At 39.7% G+C, this 15,688-nt stretch overlaps 1 non-coding gene across 1 annotated transcript; it reads left to right on the top strand.

Moving 5' to 3' along the window:
- Positions 1 to 2,924: 2,924 nt before the first annotated feature.
- LOC145393079 (5S ribosomal RNA) lies at positions 2,925 to 3,043 on the top strand. Its single transcript, XR_013896097.1, has one exon. It is a non-coding gene; the product is annotated as a 5S ribosomal RNA (ribosomal RNA).
- Positions 3,044 to 15,688: the final 12,645 nt, after the last annotated feature.

Here is a 15,688-nt window from a genome sequence, read left to right as displayed (position 1 = left end):
TACAGGAAATCATTTGGCTTGCCACTCAGTGTAGAGCTACCCTAAAAACAGGGTACCACTACACTAAGTGGGTGGATGATGGGTGCCCCCACCTACCACAACCAGCACATGACATGTCTCCCAAATAACAAAACTCTTCCATACACTCAAGAGACTCACCAGCAAGTTCAATCCTTTCACACCTGACAATCTCCACCTGCTCTCCCTGACACACTGCACACACAAAATCAGCATTGTCTCACAATCTGCCTCTAATACCCCTACATCTCTTATGCACCCACTTTATCACAAACTGTGCAAGATGGAGTTACTTCCCACGCCCTTGTGGCAGATTGCACATGGCCACTATCCCTATTCTTTGACAGTACTGCCACCAACCCTAGACATCATCACTTTTGTTTTAACCGCATTAACTCTTAAGCCCTTGTTCCCCATACCGTCGCTCCACTTCCTAAATCATTTCTCCGCCTTCCTTTCATTCCCTGCAATCATCAGCATACAACATCTCCCATGGGAATCCATTTCTGAAGTCATGTGAGAGGGCTTCAAGTACCATGATAAACAAGGGGCTCAAAACTGACCCCTGATGCACACCAACATTCATGGAAAACTCATCACTCAAATCTCCATTCACTCTTACCTGGGTGTGTGCACTCACATACATGGCCATAAGCACCCCAACCAGCCACTCCTCGATCCCAAGCATTCTCATTGCCCACATCATTACCTCCCTGGGGACTCTGTCAAAGGCCTTCTCCATATCAGCAAAAACAAAGTACAGTTCCCTTTCCTATATATTTTTCCTGAAGCTGCCGAACAATGAATATGGTATCAGTGGTCCCCCTGCCTGGCATAAATCCAAACTGCTTCTCATCAATATTCACTCTTTCTCCAATCATACCTTCTAGAACTCTCTCCATTACCTTCATTATCTGATCTAAAAGCTGTATACCTCTATAATTCTCTTTCCAGGGCAGCACCCTTCCCCTGGTGCACATTTACAGTTACACTCATCAGCCAATCATCTGGGATAACAAACTCAAATATAATCATATTAATCAGGTCAGTGACTAACCTTAGTCCTATATCTCCTGAGGCCTTCAACATTTCAACAGTCAATCCAGACACATCTGCTACCTTCCCCACTTGGATTCTGCCTATTGCCCAACTTGCAGTAGCAGCGTCAATCAAAGGCCAATGGCCAAACACTGGATCTGCTGGCTCCAAACCTTGTCTGTCCCTGTCAAAACTCCTGATTCAACAACTGGTTTTATTGCTTTCTCCATGCATCTTTAATATCCCCTCTGTTCACCACTACCCTTCCTTCATTATTCTTCACACACTGCTAACCTATAATATCTCGATTCTCCCTCATCACCTGATTTTCCACCTTATATATCATATTCTTCCTTTCCTCATGATTAGGTTATCAAGTAAAAGTCTCTGTGACTCAGACTTTCCCCTGTATACCTCTCTTCTAGTCTTATGCTTGGCAGTCAAGTATTCCTCTTTGTTATCACCCTTCTTCCCTTCCTGGAAAAGCCTTTTTTCCTTAACTGCTGCCTCTACACCCTCATGCCACCACCAAGTTATTTTATGTCTTTGTGGTCCTCCTGTCCAACCGCATACTGCATCAGTAACTCTCAAGAGGTTCTTGAGGGCTCTGTGCTGTTCATTAATGCCTCTGTCAACAGCTCTCTGTTCAGTCACCACTCTTCTCATTTTGCAATAGAAAGCATCCCTTTCTTCATGGTTTTCCAGCTTCCATATTTTCCTCCTAGGTACGTAAGTCCTCTTTTTCATCATTCGCTCTTTAAGTACCATGTCACATATCAATAATTTATGCTGCTGCACATACTTCATGCTTCCCATAACCTTAACATCCCTCACTAACCTCCTATCAGCCCACCTGACCGGGAAATAATCTATCTGACTGCTATAACCCCCGGGACTCATATGTAATGAACCTACTCTCTCTTTTCCTAAAATTTATGTTTCACACAGTCACGTTCATTGCCTCCCCAAACTTGAGTATCCTTTCCTCTTCCTCATTTCTTATACCATATGCACATTCCCCTTGTACTCCTTCATGTCCTTGAGCTGCTTCACCTTCTTGACCATTTAAGTCCCCTCCTAAGCCATTATCTCATCATCCCTCATACCACCAACTACATGTATTAAGTCATCCCAAAATCTATCCTCCTGTACCTCATCCAAGCCTTTTGGAGCATATGCTGATATAATTGCCAACATCATTCCACCGAACAAACTTTTTCATTACTATTCTCTTATAGCTTACTCTCATTACATTCATGACATATTCCACCCATTTCTCTGCAACCAACAAACCCACACACCCATATCCATCTGTCCCCCTCTGTCAAAACAACTGTCCACTCACTAATATATACTTAGTCAGAGAATGAAAGGATAGCCACAGCCAGAGAGTAGAGAATTCAGAAGATTCAAGTTCAGGAACATGAGAGAAAGATGTGTTACACAACAGCCACCTTTGGCCTTGAAGTGAGTACAGTATAGAGAAAGTAGGAGGATACAGAGGGGTTTACTGCCACCTAGACCTCTGAGTCTTAGTGAGGAAAAGATGGTGAGGTTTAGAGGAAGAGTGATGGTAGTCAAGAGAGAAAAAGGAAATACCAATTGTTGCAGAAATGAACAGGAAACGAGGCACACAGTGGTTCCATGCATCTCTCTTGGCTGTCACTGGAAAAGAGAAGTGGATAGTGATGGCTTTTTGCCACCTGCACACCTAACCAAGTGCATAACCCCCCACCCCTCCCCCTGTATTACATGGACATTAAAAACTAAAAATTTCAATTGTTTATCCATGGTAATAATGAAGTTATGAGCAGATTTGATGAAATTATGACTTATGCTTTTTCTGTTTAGGCAGCCATTTTTTATGAGCCAACGGCCATACCACGTTGAGTACACCGCTTCCCGTCCGATCAGCGAAGTTAAGCAACGTTGGGTCTGGTTAGTACTTGGATGGGTGACCGCCTGGGAACACCAGATGCTGTTGGCATCCCTACATATCAAGTGGGGTTGGTGGAGGATTAATGCCCCTCCCTGTAAAACAATTAACTCTGAGCCCTTGGCCACCCCGTCTGGGATACATGGCGTCTGGCAATGAATGAAAAAAATGAACATAATAGGTACTACGGGTCAAAAAAGTATCGGTGCACAATGTGCATGAAACAGCTGGGACCACAGAACGAAGGTCACGGAAATATTAGTGTCTGACTTACCACATATTCGTAGCCCTGATGTCGGGAGGTGTCATGTTTCGCCAGCTAGCATTATCCTCTTGCCAACATTTTGCAAATGTCATGTTTATATAAAAAGATATTTTTCATACACAATGAGACGTTGGTAATGAACGAATGTTTTCGATAGGCATCGGACCCCCTATGCACTGGTACTTTTTTAACCCGTAGTACAGTCATGAAACTTCATACGTAATTAGATATTCATATAATAATTTAATATGTACAGTTTCTGCTTCCTAGGTGTAATAGTTGCTAAGTTTTAAAAGAAAAATGCATTGTGCCCTTCAGATTTCTTGCACAGGTCACATTGAAATCTCAGAAAATTATTATTATTATTATTATTATTATTTTTTTTTTTTTTCATAATTTAAAATAAAAAAACTACTTAAGACATAGCATTCTACCTATCAAAAGGCACCAGTTCAGTTTAAGACATATAACTATGTGAAGTTTCATGACTATAGCTATAGTGAATACTTTCTGAGTTCTGGCCCGGAAACGAAAACCCAACTCCTGGCCAGCTGCCATGCCGCCCAACTCAACAGTGGACACCCATTGATCCCAGTGATAACAACACCCTCCTCTGACTTTGTCAGGTGGATGGTAAAAATGCATTTTAGGCCACAAAGTGCAATATTACCTGGAGGCTAATGGAGTAAGGTGGTGAGTGAGGAGAGAGTTGAGGATAGCATTAGATTCAGTTAAGAGTGCTTTAGATTGGTATGGACTGGTTTTTCTGCTATCATTAGTCTTGGTTCATTTAGGATAGATTAAGTTTTGCTTGGTCAGGTTTGGGAACATAGAAACAGACTGTGATAGAAGTGAAAGTAGAATTGAATGAATCACAACAAAGGCACCAGAAAATCTTGTGGCACTGCAAAAATCAATGGTTCATTGAAAGCTCAGATTGACTGTCATGTTCTGTATAATTCCATCTCAAATATAACATTATTCAACATTTTAATGAGAGTTGAGTTTCAGACAGTTGCAGCTCATGATGACCAGGTTTCAGCCAACCACAGTGTAGGATAATGCCAGGTGAAGACGAATTTAAATAATTTCTGTTACAGTAAGTTTTTGTCATGGATGTGTAGTTGACTATTGATCTGCAATAGCTGACCATAGGATCCCAGGTTAGGGTAGGTTGGGCACTTTGGTTAGGTTAGGTTAAACTCATATTTTCCAGTATATATTTATTTATCTATTTTGATTGATTTTGACCTGAAGACACAGGGGTCTTTGAATGGGAGGGTTACTTCAGGAAAATTACAACCAACAAATTTTTTATTATATAAAATGGTATTTATGTTCCTGATGAGTGTTGCCATGTGCTTAATGCACTTGACAGCAGTAGGTTTGTTGATGACGAGCAGGAGTAGCAGCCAGCAGGAGTTACATACAGCATGTCTTTGAGCAACACAGACGATATAGACTGGACACTGGTTCTTAAACACGCTTTACTCTGACATTATGTTTGCATAAGTGTGGTGACTCTCCAAATCTCTTACTTTTACCCCTTCTTACCACCCTACCCTACATAAATTACCCCCTACTCACACCCACCAAACACTCATTTAGGCAAAACATGATTGTTATTAAAGTAGCATTAGCAGAAACAAAAAAGGTACTGTATATAAAAACGACAGTGATGCAGCTATTTGAGCATTCTTATCGACCAGTGTTTTCAGGGAAAATAATTTTAGTACTAGATACATCTCATGTGATTAAGATTTGATTTTTGATGAAAAGATATCAGAGAACAAATGAAATACACTTGACCCTTGATTTGCCGAACTAAAAGGGGGGGTAGACCAGTCCGGTAATGGCAGAAGTCTGGCCCCACATACCATTCCCCAGACTAGTACCATACTTTGTCCGAATTGTCCAATATTGTCTGGCAATTATTCTGATAATCTAGAGCATTCTGGAATGTAGCCTATCTATACCAACATAACTGACATACACAGTACATAAAATAATAACACTGATGCAATAACAATAGCAATAACTGACACAATAGCTGTATTTTGCTAGCTACAACCCTAAGAATGGTTGTTTAGACAGTTGTTGATGGGAATATGGAGGGTATGATAGAAGAGGATCAGAAAGCTGAGGAAAAAGAGGAAAATGAACAGGGAATGGAGCACCACAAGGTCAGCCAACTACTAATAAGCTGACCGAGATACAAACGCAATCTTGGACTAAATCGGCAATTTTAATTGGAAAATATTTTAAGCTTTATCACCATATAGGTTTGTGTACATAATTATTTGAAATTCAGTCAAAAATTTGTGCTTAATTTCAAATAATTACGTACGCAAACCTATATGGTGATAAAGATTAAAATATTTTCCAATTAAAATTGCCGCTTAATTTAATTATTAATAGAAAATCAGGCTTCAGAGCGAAAATTTCTGAAAGTTAGCATAAGTGTTTTGCCTCTAGCCTAACAACTCGCCTTGACAGACTTTTGTTTTGTACTAAATATCGATTTACAATGCAGATACATTTTTTTGTACTCAAAATAAATATTTAAGCAGAATAGAAGTCTGTCAAGGTGGCCTTATGATCTGAAGGGGAAATATCTGCTAACATTGGCCAACCGCCAATCAGCTGATCAAGATACAAACAATCATCGAATGTGATCTCGATCTTGGACAGATTCGGCAATTTTATAATTGGAAAATACAGTAATCCCCGTACTATCTGGACGCCCACTTTCTGGACACCCCGCTTACCAGACATTGTGGGCCTGGACCTTCAGAACCCAAAAATGGCCAAAAAAAAAAGAAAATCCCCCCCCAAATCCAAATTTTTTCCCACCCGTAATTTGAAATGGCCTGGCGGCGCCGAACGACTGTTTACACCATGGCCCCTTCACCCCTTCCTTCCTCCTCCCTCCCCACTCCCCTGTCAGGGTTGCCATTTGGTATTTTTCTTTACCAAATGTGGGCCAATTTGGTGATGAAAAATTCGTTTGGTAATGAATCAGAATAATGCATTACCAATTGGATTTTTCGCTTGCATGAGGATACACAGGATGGAGATGGTGCAGTGTTTGCTTTCTCTGATTTAGCATGTAAATAATCAACATGCTGTTAATTATAAGGAGAGTGATTACATGTATTTCCACTTGTATATATAATAAGAATAAATGCTAGCTTTACCAATTTTGTAATGAAAATTGAGGAGTTTGGTAATGTGGCCGAGTTGCGATCTGGCAACCCTGCTTCCCCCTCACCAACAGTTACTGCTTAACTTTGATCACGAGTAGATGCTTATTGCAATGGATGCCACATGTGCTTGTTTTTTGTGAATAAACAGTGAATAAACTGCAATACCTCACCACTAGACCACACGGGAATTTACAATGTTGTGCAGTGTTAAGAAATTAGAATTTAGAGTGCAAAGGATTAACTGTGGAGTGCAAACTGGCGGTTGTAAGTGGCGTGGTGCAGTTAACAATGTGCAGTGTTAAACAATTATAACTCACAGTGCAAAGAATTACTGTAAGTGCAGCACAACACTGGATTACTGTACGTGCTTCAAGAGCATTTTCACCACTGCCAAAGCCTTAGAGAAGGCGGCCACAGATGTGCTGTAAGTACCATGGCTGAGGTACAGTCATTTCTAATTGCTCATTCTTTGGTTCCTTTTCATTTATTTCATGGTTTGTCCATTATTGGTGCGAATAGGATCTTAAATAGGTTTAAATAGGTGCTATGCATGTCCGGTCGGGAGTTATTTAGGTGGCTTTCAAAGTCAGGCTGGGTTAGGGTCCTTAAGTACAAGTCCAGGAGGCTGGGGCCCACTGTCCGGACAGGACCACTTTCTGGACATGCCTTTGGCTCTATTATGTCGGATAGTAGAGGGATTACTGTATTTCAGTCTTTATCACCATATAGGTTTGCACACCTAATTATTTGAAATTTGTTCAAAAGTTTGTGCTTAGTATAGTTATTAATAGAAAATCAGGATTCTGAGTGAAAATTTCTTAAAGTTAGCAGAGGTATTTTGCTTCTAGCCTAAAAACTCACCTTGACGCCCTTTTGGATAAATATCGATTTACAATGCTGATACATTTTTTTTTTTTTACTCAAATATTTGTGCAAAATAGAAGTCTGTCAAGGTGTGCTGACGATCTGAAGGGGAAGTATCTGCTAACATTGGCCAACCACTCATCAGCTGACTGGGATATAATCACTGACGATCGGAAGGGGAAATTTCAACGCTTGTGCACTTTAGCTCTGAAACCTAATTTTTAAATTAAGTTATATTAAGTAAAGTTTTTAAAAGTAGATTTCAGATAATTAGGTGTGTATGAGCCACTGTGGTGAAGAAAATTAAAATGTTTTCCAGTGAAAAGTGCTGATTTGGTATTTAGTCACACCAAGTCGTGTGAGCTAAGTGAGTAGGAATGGATCCCATTGATTTTGTAAGAATTTTTTTTTTTATTACCTGTGAATATTATTGTGTTCAAGCCTTCCCCAAACTTTACTGTGTTATGCAATAAACTATTTATAGTGGCATTTGAGAAAGGTAAGAGGTAAATGGGATATTGCCACGAGTTACGAGCTGGTGGCGTGAAGCAGGTTGGTGGCCAAGATGTGTTTCATGTATGAAAATAATTTTTTGTGTGTGTTTCAAATGGCCTTTATCTAGTCAAAAGCTTGCTGAAATTATACTGTGTTGTGCAGCAGACTGCATATAGTTTTATATGAGAGAATAATGGCCAGACTTTTGTTGAGAATTCCGGACTTGTACGATCATTTTTCTGGCATTTGATAATATTGCCCGGCCTCAGCCCGTGTCCGGGAAATCCGAAATCTGGGAAATTGGGGTCCGCCAAATCGAGGGTCGAGTGTACACCTACCGGTACTTAACAGTATTACAGAATGACGCCTGAATCCCCCGATAGCATGTTTGGTACTGATCCTCCCAATGTGACATGACATCAGCACACTAAAGCAAGCTCAAATGCATACAATATAAAACCATTGAGTAATGGAAACCTAAGTGGGGGGCAGACCCCCAATAATTATAACTTACCTAACAGTGTGCAATCTAAAATGTGCATTAAGTAAAACTTTTGGCAAAGCAATATTGTGCTTTAAGAGTGTTCATTAATCATGGGGCAATCATCACAGGACCATGCGATGGCAAAAGTAGGCACAATCATAAAGCAGATCTTTATATACATTACACAGGAGACATTCATTAAAATATAATACATGTTACTAAAATAGCACCCAGCGATTAAATAAAATCACTTCATATTCCATAAAATACAAGATAGGCACAATATTACCTTCTTTTTACAAACGTTTTTTGAAAAACAACATTTAAAAAAACTATCTGCTAATCTATAAAAAATAGCAAAGGAACCTGTAAACACTTTATTTCGATAGGAAATCTGGAAATACTGCGTCAGTGTTGTACTTTATTAATAACAAAAGTTAGATTGGGTATAATGTGTTGTTGATGCGTAGCTCCCCGGCAGTCTCCCCCTGCTCCCCACCCCTAGTGTTGTTGTTGTCATTGTTGAGATGTTGCTGCCTTTGCATTTCCTTCAACATCCAAGTCGAATCCTGTGTGGTCCAGGGCTGAAACAATGGAGTTGACCTTGTCCTCTGGCACAGCGGCATCATCAGGGTTTGAGTCGTCGGAGTCGAATGTACCAGGATGTAAGCTGACTAATCGTGGTGAGTCTGGTGGGTGATGTCACCATGCGCGACTTTCAATATACGTCGCCCGGCCAACTGACACATTCTTCATAAGCTCGAGATTTTCCCTTCATTAATTACCTGTCGCATTAATGCTGACCGTAAGTACAAAAATGCATTACTCAACCACACATTACTCTAGATATGACTGTATTTGAGCCTTCTGGGTAAACAGATAAATTGTAATCAACTGTAGTCTGTCTCTAATTTTTTTTTCCTTAACAGGCATCATCCAGGAGAGAGGATGGATGACACTCAGTTCCTCGACTGTACACAAGCCTTACCAGATGACTTGGATGACAGTGACAGCACAGAAAAGGAACCAAACATTGTGAGTATGCCGTAAGCCTTGGTAATCTGGACATACAGTAGATCTGCTGTTTTGCACAACTAATGAATCACAGAGACATTCTGTGTAAACAGAATCTCACAGGATGTTCTATAAGAAGCATTGTTATTTAGCTAATGGGAAGATCTGTTTGTAACCAGACGCCCTAATCCCGTAAGGAGTGGCCAAATGGGAAGAGAAAATCCAAAAGAAAATTTTCCTAGTATCCCAGTTTGGGCCCTATGACAAGTTTTTCCCCAAAGTAGGTACATGATATACAGTAATCTTCCATTTATCTGACACTGTAGTTCCCGACATACCTCATTATCCGATAAGACTAAGGAAAACATGGCTGAATTAAAGCAGTACTTGTTTTTTACTGCATTATCCAACAGCATGCATGGAAACCAAATTTTTCAGCCCACCCACCACTTCCTGCAACACCCGACAATATGTTTTCAGAAGATGTACTTAATCTTCGGAGGTAAAACAGACATAGCACAATTGCATTTGAGAGGCTTGAAAAACAGATTCATTGAACAAAATTATCTTTTCCAACATTTTCCGATTTAACGTCATTATCCGTCACAGCAAATTGCCTAATTTAATAAAATTCCCTGGGAAGCCCTAAACTTGAAACTCATTGCCATTTGTCTCGACATGCAAACACAATTTCCCGGCAGATGTACTCATAACTTGTAACTTTGGCTCAAAACAGATGGCATCATTTCATTCATATTTCATACCTTTATGGCCCCTTCTTTTGTTAACATTTCATGTTTAGTACTCAGTAGACAATACAATACTCAAAGCTGGAGGATTCATTTCAGTGTTGTGAATCTTGTCACAAAAACATTGCTTTTGATTTCATATTTGGCAGTCTTTCCTATCTTGGAGTTTATTTTGCTGCAGATGGCTTTATTTCTTTCTAGTGCATTACCTGTTTATCCATATCTTTTGTTTTCTTCTCGTGATCAATAACAAATAAATACCATACTTTATATCTCTCCTTCTCAGTATATTCCATACAGTTTCTCCTCCTGTGCATCTTGTTGCATAACATTTGACAGGATGTTCTTCCCCCCCCTCGGCTGCTGATTTCTTGCCAGCGCTGCCCCATGACATTCTTATTGTCAAGTGCAGCTCTGCTTTTGAAGAAGTTCCTCATCTTTGTTGTCATCCCTGTGCTTATGTATGTCATGCTCGCCTCATGCCTCTTCCTGAGATGTGTCACTATGGCACCAAGCCTTCACCTGCAGAAAGCCCTGTGCCTGTAATCAGCCTTGTGGTGGCATTGGAGGAGGAGGAGGAGGTGTACTGTAATCAGACAAGGGGCTGCAGCCAGCTCTTTGGCTTCAAAGGTGAAGCCAAAGCCCCTCAAAAGTCATGGAGCCAAAGCTGGTGCTCTTGGAAAATCGTGAAGCCGAAGCTGAACCCAGGTAAACAGTGATAAAGACAAAGCCAGCTCATTTGGTTACGTTCTAGACCTGTTCATATTAAGATCCTCATACTGCAGGATCAAGAAGCATTGTTTCCACTGTCCCATGTGTTGTAAACATATTGTTCCAATAATGAATTTTCTGGCCCTGGTACTTTAGCCAGCAGTTGGGGCTGAAGCCATCTATGTGGCTTCGAAGCTGAAGCCAAAGCCCTTGGAAACTTACAAAGCTGAAACTGAAGCCAAAGCTGGCTTCAGCACCATATCTTACTATAATATTGCCTCATATGCCACTGGACCACATGGGATTTTTGCCACTAATAGACTGGATTTAGCAAGAATTTCTCAAGCTATTCTCTGGTGACTTTATTCCCTCAGACATCTTTATTTTTATATGTTTCACTCATGCCTCACCTGTCTTCACCTCTCCTCATGCATGGTTAGGTCTTCCTGTTCTCTTTCTGTCTGCCATGCTATCCTGCTTTCACCTCGCCTAACTCTGCCTCTGGAGGTCGGCTGTACACTGTTCTGTGCAGTACAAAGACATTTTATCTTGCTTATCAGTGTATAGTATTTAAGAGTGCTTTTCTGTCTCTGAACAGTTATACAGTGCAGGTGTAGGGTTCCTGAAGAATAAGAGTGATGATGGTGATGTAGGAGAAGCTAAGCATGTTGATCCCGTGTATAAATACTTTTTTTTCAGTGTTGAAAAATACATGAATTGAACTCAGTAAGATATGTTTGTGTGATAATTTAAGTACCGTATGTCATGTTGTATAAGACACAGTTTTTTGTCTCAAAATTACTTTAAATATCCCCATGTATACTGGAGGCCAGACTAGAGGTTAACTTGGCCCCGTTTAGAAATTCCTATACAGGTGATAATCTCACTGCATGGCAATCACAGGTATTTTGTCTAGTCTAAAGACTGTTGATTTATTGTAAAAAATTACATGCACTTGTGTATATACTTAGCAGATTATAGAAACATCCAGGTTCAGGAAAACAAAACACTTGTGGTTTGTGTACAATACAGTTGGCCATGTGACGGTTTAGGGGTTTAGCTGTATAGCATTTCAGTATCTAGTTTAAAGCCTGTTCTTGTAAGCTAATGTGATCACTGGTGAAATGCCTTCCAACCTTTTGAAAGGTAATCATGAAAGGTAATCATGATCACTCCACTTGCCATCCACTCACTAACTAGCATGGCAGTCATGTTGGGGAGATATTGGCTAGGGAGACTGCTGAGTCATTACAGACAGACCCCAAGATACAATACCCTTAGATGCGATTCCCTGGCATAGCAATGGGAGTAGAAATACCACCCTACCCCATCAAATGATGGCCAGACCACAGTATAATAATGGGTTTTGTTTTTTAAACCAATTTTGATGATATTTTAGACTTAAGTTTTGTGTTTAGATTGATTTATAAACTGTTTTTAGACTTAGATTAATGTGTTTTAGTCATAGGTGGGGTGATCATTGTCATTTTGGGGTACAGTTTACTAAGTTTGATTTTTTCCAGACTTATTTTTGATGATTTTCAGATTTTATTTTTGGGTTCAGATGAGTTATAAACTGTTTTTAGACTTAGTTAGCTTGTTTTAAAGCAATTGGGCGTTTAGCTTAGCTACAAACTTGTTTTTGGACTCATTTGGGTGGGTTTAGGACTTGGTTGTGGGGGAAACCCAATGCTCAGAAACGCATGCCTATACTTTACATGTAACAATACCTCACCTAGCAATGGGTTTTTGCTTAACCAGTTGCATCGTTAAACTGGGATATGCTTGTATAATGTACTTCCATTATATATGAAAATTCAGTCTCCTTTGTTATAGCGGCTTCTCTTGCTGTTATTTTGTTTCAGTCAAGACAAGAATATCATAGAAGGAAACATTCTTATATTATCGGTTGTGAAAAACAGGAAAAAGTTGTAATGGTAAACAGTACTGCCTGAAACTACAGCTACACTGAATTTTTTAACCATGACTAAAGTACTTTATCAGTGTCTCAGATGTTTAGGACTCAGCTAATTACAGTACAGTACTGTGTTATGAAAGTGGAAAAAACTTACTGTGTATCATAATTGAGGCCCCTAAAAACATAGTGTACTGAACGCCACATGTTGAAAACGTAGAAAAACGCAGTTAAAGTTGTGTAACTTTCAAAATGCCATAACTTTGGAACCAGTGAATATTTTTTAGTGCTTTTTTTCTTTTTATATATATTTTAGCTTAAAGTTCGTACTTTCATGTCATGCTAATCTTGGTAGAATAGAAATTAGCAGCATTCTGAAAGGTACAACAGTAGCTGTGTTTTTCTCCAGTGTGTTTATTGAGAGACAAACATACTCTCAGTAAGCATTTTTAACAATCTAACCAACTGAAGATATCAGTGGGAAATGTCTACAAAAGCAAAATAGATGTTTGTAATACTGCTTTCAGAAATTAAAAACCCTTATAAAAAAGGAAATCTTTCATTTTAGCCATTTGGGAATAATGGTAAGCTCTTTTTCTGTTATGAGAAGGACCAGCAGCTTTTTGCACACTACTAGTGTCACTCATGTTCTCGAGACAATGAGAAAAAACACTGAAACAGCTCTGAAAATAGCCAGTTAATCCAGGCAGTGTTCTAGGCCGGCTGGTAAACAAAAAACTGTGTCACGTCACGACAGATTCCCAGATCACAGTTGCCAGTGTCTTGGTGAGCTCTCTGCCTTTGCCATTTTCTGTACATTATGGCTAACTTACCCTTAGAATCATGCAATTTTATGCTAAAATATTCCACTATGTTGGAATAATGGTACAATTATTAATAATGCTATGAAAAAATGGATGGCTGAGAGCATAAAGAAATGCTGGTATCTGGTAACACCAGACAACACGTTGCTGGGAGGCATTTGGTACATGCTGTGACCAGCATGAAGGCTTGTTGATGCACTGAGGTGAAGCAGGTTGTGAGACCATGTTACAGAAGGGGAATTTGGACCCTAATGCCAGTTGCTTTCTGTGCTTTGTGGTTGCTCTCCACATCAAAGAGGGTTTTGGTCTACATAGTGGTATACTTAACACGGTTTTGCTTGCAGTGGCGCTCAGTACACTATGTTATTAGGGGCCTCAGTTAATACAATATTTGTATTTAGCAGTGCCAGATGGGCATTAATCCCTCCATGCCACCAGCATCGAATGATGTTTAGCCGATAAATGGCCACCGGTGTTGTTTGAGCACAGTCTATAAAAAAACTGCAAAAATTTTTGGGAAATGAATGAACATTCTTAACGTCTTCACACTGACCTACACTACACTCCCATACACCTCATCAAACAGTTCAGAGCCTGCTGCTGTGATAAGTGGATTTTCTATGTTTTCGCTCCTGGCCATGCCTAAACAAGCACAACTACACCCATTATCTCGACCCAGGCAGAACATATCATCTTTGTCCTCTCTTGCAAAACACACACAACCACCCACTTACGATTATGAATTAATACAGGCACATACAAAAAAGACATGATAATAAGTGAAAAATACATTTTTGTCTTGGTATCTTTACCTATTTGCTCAGGTTTGCTGTAATGATTTTGATCATTAGATGCAGTGCAACTTGTAGAAAACTGTGAAAACCTTCGGGAAGTGAACGAAAATCTGGGACATGATACTGACCTTGACTTCACCCTCTCACATATCATCTGTCAGTTCACCACCTGCTGTCGTGACGAGTGGATGTACGATTTTTTCGCTCGTGGCCATGCCTAAAAACACATAGTTACACCCATTATCTCGACCCAGACAGAAAATACAATCTTTTTCCTCCCTTGCAAAACACACACAACCACCCTGTTTACAAGACAGCAACATATGTTGTGAAAATAAGAAGGTAAAATTAGAAAGGTGAACGTCAAATGATAGAGAAAGATGAACATGTTATTACGGAAAAAAAGCGTTTCCCCCCATCTGTAAACTTATTTATTTCTGCTTTGTATCTGTATTCATAATAATTAGACTTATTCTTAGGTCTGAAACTGCATTATGATTCTATTTTTAGCCATGCTGGTGGTGTGGGAGCTCAAAGTTGCGACTCAACTTCCTTATTGCTAATTGGATCTGACCCTCCACTTTATTCTACCGTGGCAGAGTCTAGCCTTGGAAGACTTGCAATTTTCTGATTTAGGACTGAAAATTCAACTCTTTTGCTCCCTTTTCCGAGCATGAGTACAACGATAACATAAAAAATAACTCGAAACTACCATAAACATATTTTATATAAAAAAGGTGAAAAAGTATTCATAACATTTTTTTTTCCAGCCATTCCTAACAGATTATGTACTGAAATCATTCAATATCATCATATCTCATATATGCACAACATTTCAGCACCATTCGGATTGTTTTGGGAGGTTAAAAAAAAAAAAAAAAAAAAAAAAAAACGCCCAGTTGCATTGCGGCAGGGCCCCTGGGCGGCAGATATCGGTTGTCAATATTTCTGCAACTTCCACACTCCATTGCAAGCCACAAAATGTGTCTAGGAAGCTGGGATTTGCACCGTTAGGTGCATCTGAACTTTCTCTTCAATATGGCAAGAAACAAAAATCAATTTTCGAAACTTCAAAAAGTGGCCCCGGCGTCGGCCTGGCTAGCGCTGAAAATTCCGGGCCTTCGGCCACAGAGGGGTTAATAGCTGCATCTGCTATTTATGTATTGGCAGCAGACAAAGCGATCAGTAGGGTGTTTCATCAGTAAATATATGGTAGAGATAAGAAAATTGTCGTAGTGATTCATATTGATCAGTTTCTTATCCCATTTGAGTAGACAAAGTCCTACCAATTTTTTTAGCAATTACCATTTACTTGTATTTAAGGGTCACACTTGTTGGCACATTTTTACAGGAACAGAGAAACAGTGACAAAAAG

This window comes from Coenobita brevimanus, chromosome 23, assembly GCF_032717465.1.
Source record: "Coenobita brevimanus isolate Jiangsu-jjx chromosome 23, ASM3271746v2, whole genome shotgun sequence".
Taxonomy (NCBI): domain Eukaryota; kingdom Metazoa; phylum Arthropoda; class Malacostraca; order Decapoda; family Coenobitidae; genus Coenobita; species Coenobita brevimanus.
Note: the sequence above shows the minus strand (reverse complement) of the source record. Positions and strands in the feature narration are given on the sequence as shown.